Source organism: Phalacrocorax carbo, chromosome 19 (genome assembly GCF_963921805.1).
Source record: "Phalacrocorax carbo chromosome 19, bPhaCar2.1, whole genome shotgun sequence".
Lineage (NCBI taxonomy): Eukaryota > Metazoa > Chordata > Aves > Suliformes > Phalacrocoracidae > Phalacrocorax > Phalacrocorax carbo.
The window spans coordinates 5,839,532-5,846,775 of NC_087531.1; positions in this window are offsets into that span (position 1 = coordinate 5,839,532).

Here is a 7,244-nt window from a genome sequence, read left to right on the forward strand (position 1 = left end):
GGCTGGGGGAGAGATGGATGTTTATTTAATGCAGAAAAAGCAATAAAAAAATAAAAAAAAAGATTAAAAAATAAAAAAAAAAACAAAGACGTCTTAGCACTTTGCGATGGAACGGGTACTTTGAGATCACTTTATCTTAATTTAAAAAGCAAAAGCAAAACATGTTTACAAGTCAAAACCAACTTCTACCGAGAAAAAAATTATTAAAAAAAAAAATAATCCTAAATTTATTTTTGTAAGAAAAATGTGTGTGTATATATATATATTTAAAAAAAAAGCATAGGCAGAATCCAAGTTATATTTCATGGAGTGATAAAAGCTGCAAGGTGTCTGATGGGAGGAACGATGCTAATTAGGTTCTGTGACATGCCCCGACACCAGACCCTCGAAGTCGTTGCACTTCACAAATGAAAAAACGAAACAAAAAAAACCCCAGAAGCTTGAATTTTAAGCAGGAATCATGGGGTTTTGGTTTTCTGTATTGTTAATTTCTCCCCACACCCTTTATTATTATTATTTTTTTTAATTTTGGTTTTTGGTTTTGTTTTTTTTTTTTCTCCAATGTTTTCTAGCCAGTGCTAGTCCAGATGTCTCTCCCATCTCCCCCCCCACCCCGGAATTGGGGGGGGGGGGGGGGCCATGATGCTCCCCATGGGCTTTGCATCCCTCCCGCTCCCTCCCCGGGTAGGCAAATTCAGATCCGGGCATCGAATCCTCCCGGGAAGGTGCTGGAGGAACCCAGCTCCTGGCCGGCAGCAGGGGTTCTGCGCTATGCGGGGCAGCAGTTAACCCCCCCCCGGGCTGAGGCCCCAGCTGGGCTGAACCTCTGCTAACACTGGCTATGTCTGGTATATGCAAAACGAAAACTATCAAGCGTGGATTTGTAAATAGACACTTACTTGAGGTTCTTTATTGTAATCAGCATTGTGGTATCTCTTTTCTAGTTTGTGTTATTTTTTATTCCTGGTTTTTCTGGGCCCCTTCCACCCCCCAGGTCCTCACTGCTGCTTTTCTCCCCCCCTCCCCAACCCCAAGCCCTGAAGGAGCTGTGGGAAGTTTGGAGGGCTCTGTGGGACATAAACACCCCCCCGGCCTCCTCCACCCTGGCTGCCTGTGGGGAAAAAGAGAGAGAAGAGGGGAAAAAGAAATAAGAGGAGGGGAGGAAAAGGGGGGCAGATAAAAATGGCACAAAAAGTAAGCAGAGAGTGAGTCGGTCTCAGGATTCCCCACAGTGAGAGTATCCCCATGGCTGTGGCAGCCCCCCCCCACCAATGGCCCCAGCTCTCCCTGGCAACACTTCAGCACAAGTTTGAATTTGCACTAAAAAAAATTAAAAATAAAAATAAAAAAGGCAAAAAAACCAAAACCAAAAACCACCCCGACCCCCCCCCCCCCATTCATCCCCATCCTGCAGCTGTTGCCTGCAGAACCCCCAGCGACGAGGGCCCCCCCCCCCGCAGCTGCTCCCTGTGCCCTGGGGCTCAGCAGCAAGACCTTTTTTTGGTTGTAATTATCATTATTTTAGGGTTTTGGTTTTTATTTTGTTTTCTTTTTTAAATTCAGGTAGTGATAAAGTGTTGCCAAAGATACTGCTGAGTTATGCCAGGAAGGATGGGAGGAAAAGGAAAAAAAATTAATAATAATAATTGGCCAAAAGCCGAGGGGGAGTGTCCCACTGGAAAAAGAAAAATTAAGATTTTTAGTACAAAAGAGGAAAAAATCCCCAACTCCCTCCCCCCCCCATGTGGGAGCTGGTGGGGGCTCAGCCTGGGGCACCAGGCAGGGTTGGGGGGGTCTCTGCCCCCCCCAAAGCCAGTGGTGCTGGCGGGGGCAGCCGGGGTCACTCCCTGCTTCTTTGGGGTCTGGGAGGGGGCAAAAAGGGGGGCGGGGGGGGTACTTCCCCTTCCTTCCCCCTGTGCTGCTTGTAAAGATGCTGCATCCAGCCCCTCCCCCGCCCCCCTGGCTTGTGCCCCCCACCCTGCAAACAGGGCTCTAGGGATGGGGGTATGGGGTGTCCTGTCCCCCTCCACCCGGCCTGATTCGACTATTTAAAAAGAAAATAAGAAAATTTAAAAAATAAACAAACCCATCGATACAGAGTGCTAGAGAGCAGAGCTATTTATATTTTTGGCTTTATTATGAAAAAAATTATTTAAATAAAGAGGAACACTTTTTAAAATGAGCAAATCACCACGGCGTCACGCAATGGAGCTTGGGGGGGGGGGGGGGGGGGGGGAGGGAGGGGCGGGGTGTGTGTGTGGACAGGGAGCAAGGGAGGGGGGCCCCAAGTAGCAAAATGCTGTGTTTAAAGTTGTGTTTTCTAAAAAAAAAATATATATTTAAATATATATATACACACAGAGACACACACCAAGAGCTTAAACCTCTCCTGGGGCAGGGGGGCACGTGTGAGCCCAAGCTCTGCCTGGGGACTCCATGGGGACGCTCGAGATGGGGCCACTTTCTTTCTGAGGTTTTTATTTTTCTTCTTTTTTTTCTTCTTTTTAAATTTTTTTCCTTTTTTTTTCTTTCTGCGTCTTTATATATAATCTATTAAAGAGATTATCTAAAGCACTCGCAAGGTTTCAGCGGTTTTTATGTGTAAACTACTTTTGTGGTATATCTGGGTAAAGGAGCAAGGTGAGGGGGGAAAAATATATATAAAAAGCACAGAAAAGACATTCCATAGATTGTAACTTTGATAGTTCTTTATAAAGTGTGGGAGATGAGGGGGGAAAAAAAAAAATTGCACTTTGGGGAGGCTTTAAAAAAAAAGAAAATAAACTATATATTAAAAATACACTCACAACCGTTTGGTTTTCTTGAGAGGCAGAAAAGCTTATCAAGGGCGGCAGCCCTGCAGGGAGTGTCCCGTTCACCACCACCCCCCCCAAACTTTTGGGGCTAGCTTATGATGTTTTCTTCTCTTCTTTTTTTTTTTTTTTTTCTTTTGGTGGTTTGGAGGCTCTGCAGGAGCTCCCCGGGCCAGGGGTCTGTGTGGGAGGGGTGTAACCTGCAGCAGGACAGACTGGGGGGTGCCCAGGGCTGCGGGGGTTCGGGGGGGGGGGGGGGTCATGTCAGTCCTGGCCTGTTGCTGTGCCTCAGTTTCCCCAAATGGAGCAACACCTCCCCCTTGCAAAATAATAGCAAAGGGGGGTGGGGGGGTGTCTCACTCCCCCAGCACAGGGGGCCCCCTCCCAGTCTGCCCAGTACCCCCAGGGCTGGATCCAGCCCTGCTGGGGCAGCTTGGCTCCGTTAAGCTGCCTGGGGGGGGGAGGCGGGAGGCCAGGGGGGCGCGGGGCCCTAATCCCATTTGGGCACAGATTAGGGTCGGGGCAGACGGCGGCACCCAGATGGCCATGGGTTAAGGAGCCTGTGGGGACGGGGTTTGGGGTGTGCACGCCCCTGGCACCCCCCCCGAGCCTGGGGACCAGCTGCAAACGGGGAAACTGAGGCAGGCAGGGGACACACACACAGAGGTGGCACCAAGGGGACCCCATGATCCAGAGCCCCAAAATCCTGCTGCCACCCCATCCCTGAGCGAGACCCAGGCTGGCCTCCAGCCCCCTGCCATCGCTGCCACCCCTGGGGAGCCCCCCCAAGCCGCACGCACACACACACCCCGCCCAAAGGGCACAGCCAGCGTTAACAGATTAATTTGTGTCATAAGCTTCCTAGTTCTCGGGAGTGCAAAGAGCTTTGGGGGTTTTATCTCCCAGGATTTAGTGGCTGAGTCGTCTTTCTTAGCGAGACGCCCTAATGCCACTTAACACCTGGGAGCCGCGATTTTCATTGGGGCGTCAGGGACAATTAGTAGGAAAATAATTAGGGCAAGGGGCCGCTGAAGAGTTTAAGGCCCATACATGCCTGGGCGCGGGGGTGAGGTTGGGGACACGCACACCCCCCCCCATGGGTGACACCGCTGGGATGGGGCCAGCCCTGATGGGGGAACACGGGGCAGTGGGTCCCATCCTGGGGTGCTGGACCCTGGAGAAGTGGGGGGGTCCAGGGGGGCCCCACTGGGGCATGGGGGAGCCCTCAGGGGGACATGTACCCCAGGCTCTGGCCCCATCCTGGCATGTGGGGGTTCATGACACACAACCCCTTGATTTGGGGGGGACACCCAGAGTGCCCCCCGAGCAGGTCCTGCCTGGAGCTGCCCCCACGTTTTGGGGGGCCCCACCTGGGCCCCACCCTGTCCCTGGTGGGTACAGGAAGGGGGGCCAGGAGTGGGGAAGGAGGGGGCCGGGGCCTCAGGGAGCAGGGACCTGTCCCCAGCCCTAGCATCCCCACTCGGGCAGGCAACAGTGGGGGGCCGTGGGCACAGCAAGGGTGGGCAGCATGGGCAGGGCGAGGGGGAGGCCGGGCAGTGCCGGGGAGCAGCTGAGGCAGCAGCAGCCGAGGCCGTACAGGGCATAGGGGTGGCAGTAGCCGATGTTCACCCTGCGAGGGGAAAGAGAGCACCCAGGGTCAGCCCTGAACCCCAAACCTCACTGTGACACTCTCCTCCCCCCAGTTCCCCCCAGCCCCGCTCACCTGCGGACACACCACTGGGCCTGCCGGCGATGGTAGTCGCCTTTGGCAAAATCCTCCAGGTTGGCAGGGTGGATGGCCCAGAAGTGGGCTTTGCCATTGTTGCTGCAGCCAGCTTTGATGAAGCACTTGTTAAGGGAGAGGTTGTGGCGGATGCTGTTGCGCCAGCTCTTCTCCTGGGCCAAGGTGCACCATCACCCAGCCCGCCCTGCCGTGCCTGCCCCACGCACCTCTGGGACATCATAGGCACCAGAGTGAACAGCACCCAACCCACCCGAAGGACCCAACCCCTTGGCACCACTTGGAACTGTCCTGAGATCCAGTCACCAGCACTCATGTTTTCCCAATGGATGGGGGTCAGCAGAGACGTGGTGAGTCAAGCCCAGCCCCGTCCTCCACCCAACACCAGCACCCTGGCCTCAGCTCCCAGTTTGCCCACCCCAAACCACTAAAACTACCAAAACCAGGGGGAAAAATCCCAGAAAATGGGTCCGCTCCAGCATCACAGCCTCTCACCTTGTTCTTGAAGTAAGGGTAGTTGTCCATGATCCACCGGTAGATGTCAGAGAGCAGCAGCTTCTTCTCTGGGGAGGAGATGAGGGCAATGTAGGACTGCAAAGGCTTGGCCCCAGGCTGGGGGGGGGGGGGCAGACAGGCAGGGGCAGGGTCCCCCATCAGCCTGCTCCGACAGCAGGTACTCAACAGTGAAGGAGGCCCCAAGCAGCTGCTGTGCCTCCAGCACCGCATCCCCCATGGTCCCCATGCTGCCACCAGCCAGAGGGGAGACCTCCCTGCTAATTGTGTTTTCACAAACAGGCTGTCTTTGCAAAGCAGGCTGTTTATCTGGCAAAGCCCCGGGTTTAACAGGATTTGGACCTTTAAGCCTCATAAATAAAATGATTAATCTGCTGGAGGTGGAGGAATTCAAAGTGGCACCGAGGTGCCCACAGGGATGGGGCCCCTTGTGCCCACCTCACCCTTGGGGGTGGCTGCACCCTAATTCCCCAGGGGGAGCCTGGGACACCCCTCAGCTCATTTTAGGGTGAGCTCAGACAGCTCCTGGGGACCCCGGGGAAGAAATCCCAACAAGCCAACACCAAATTTAAATGTAAATCTTTTTTTATTTAACACTATAATTTGAACTTTGAAGAATGTGTACTGAGGGAAAGAAAAATAATTGTTTTTTCTCTTCTCTTTACAAAAAAAAAAGAAAAAACAGGATAAGAAAAAACATATGTACAGGAAGAGCTGGCCAACTCAAACAGAAAGCAGTAACAGAAGCATGGTGTTTCCAAACAGTGGCTTGGCCTGGAAAATTTAAAAGCAATTAAATTAGAATACAAATATTAGAAAAAACCTGGACTCTAAAGCTACTGGGCAGCCAGGGACACAAGCCACAGAACTTTATACAGTAAAACTTAATTTCTGAGCTCTACCCAGGTTTTTTGTTTTAATCTCCCTTCCCACCCCCACCCACATTTAAACCTGAAAACATATTTGCTTACGCACAAACAGGAAAAAAAGAAAACAAACAAAACGATAAAAGAAAAGCCTACATCATACAAGTAAGAGTTTCTCTATGGGAGCAAGACTGGAGACAGCAGAAGAGCAAGCAAGATGCAGCTGCCTCTCTGCCCACCCCTCCCCAGCCCAGACACCCTCACAAGGTGCCTGGGGAAAAAGCATGGTGGTTTTTAAATTTAAATCCCCTTTTGCCTTCGAGTATGCATCTGCCAAGACAAAAGAGAGATGGGCAGGAAGGGCTGGGAGCACTGGACACTCCCTCTGCCAGCACCTGCAGCCCGACACAGGGCTGGTGCCCTCCTGTGCTGGGCAGGGGCAGCAGGGATCCCACACTGCATGCAGGAGAGGCTGGGGAGAACTTTGGAGAGGAAACCTCCCAACGTGTGAGGCCGAAGCTTCCTGCTCAACAGCATTTAGAGGATAATTCTTTGCTTTCTTCCTAGATGCTTTTGGGCAAGTCACTAACACAGATTTAAAATAGTTCTGGGTGGACCTTAGTGGCTTTTCTGTTGACATGAGAGCAGCCGTGCTTTGCTTTCCCAAACACAGGACGAGCGCTTTGGAAAGCGCCGTTGCTTTGGTTCTGCCGTTTCACTGCCGTTGCCCATTCCGACACCCCGCCAAGGCGAGGGCCGAAGGGAGGCAGAAGGGTTTTGGGGCTCCAGCAGCACCCAGCAACACCAAGGGCCCCTTGCCCAGAGCTCAGGGGTCCTGGTGCGGCACAGCTGGACACCACTCATGCAGCTCCGGCCACAGCCCCCATGGGGCACAAGGGCATTGCTCCTGCTTGCCACCCATCCCGCGGGCATGGCAAGGGGCAGAGGCACAAGCTGGCTTCCTTCCAACCTTTATTCTCACCTACAGCTGAGAAAAGTCAGCAAGGTCCAAAGCAAAACAAGAGTTCAGAGGCATTGGTGGGAACAGCAGAGCTGCTTATGCAAAGTTAATTACAAAAATTCTCTAAGACAAAGTCAAAAAGGTTACTGTTTGGAAACTCAAAAGCAACAACATTTTGCCACCAAGAGCATAGCAGTAGCTTTGGGTCTGGAACCAAAGTCTTGAACAGAGAAGTGGAAAGTCCAGAGGCTGTTAACACGTGGTCGCAGGGCTCCACGCATCATCCCTCGGCTCTGTCCTCAACACCCTGCCAACAGTGCCGCCAGCAGCGCTGGTGCCAGGCCGCACAC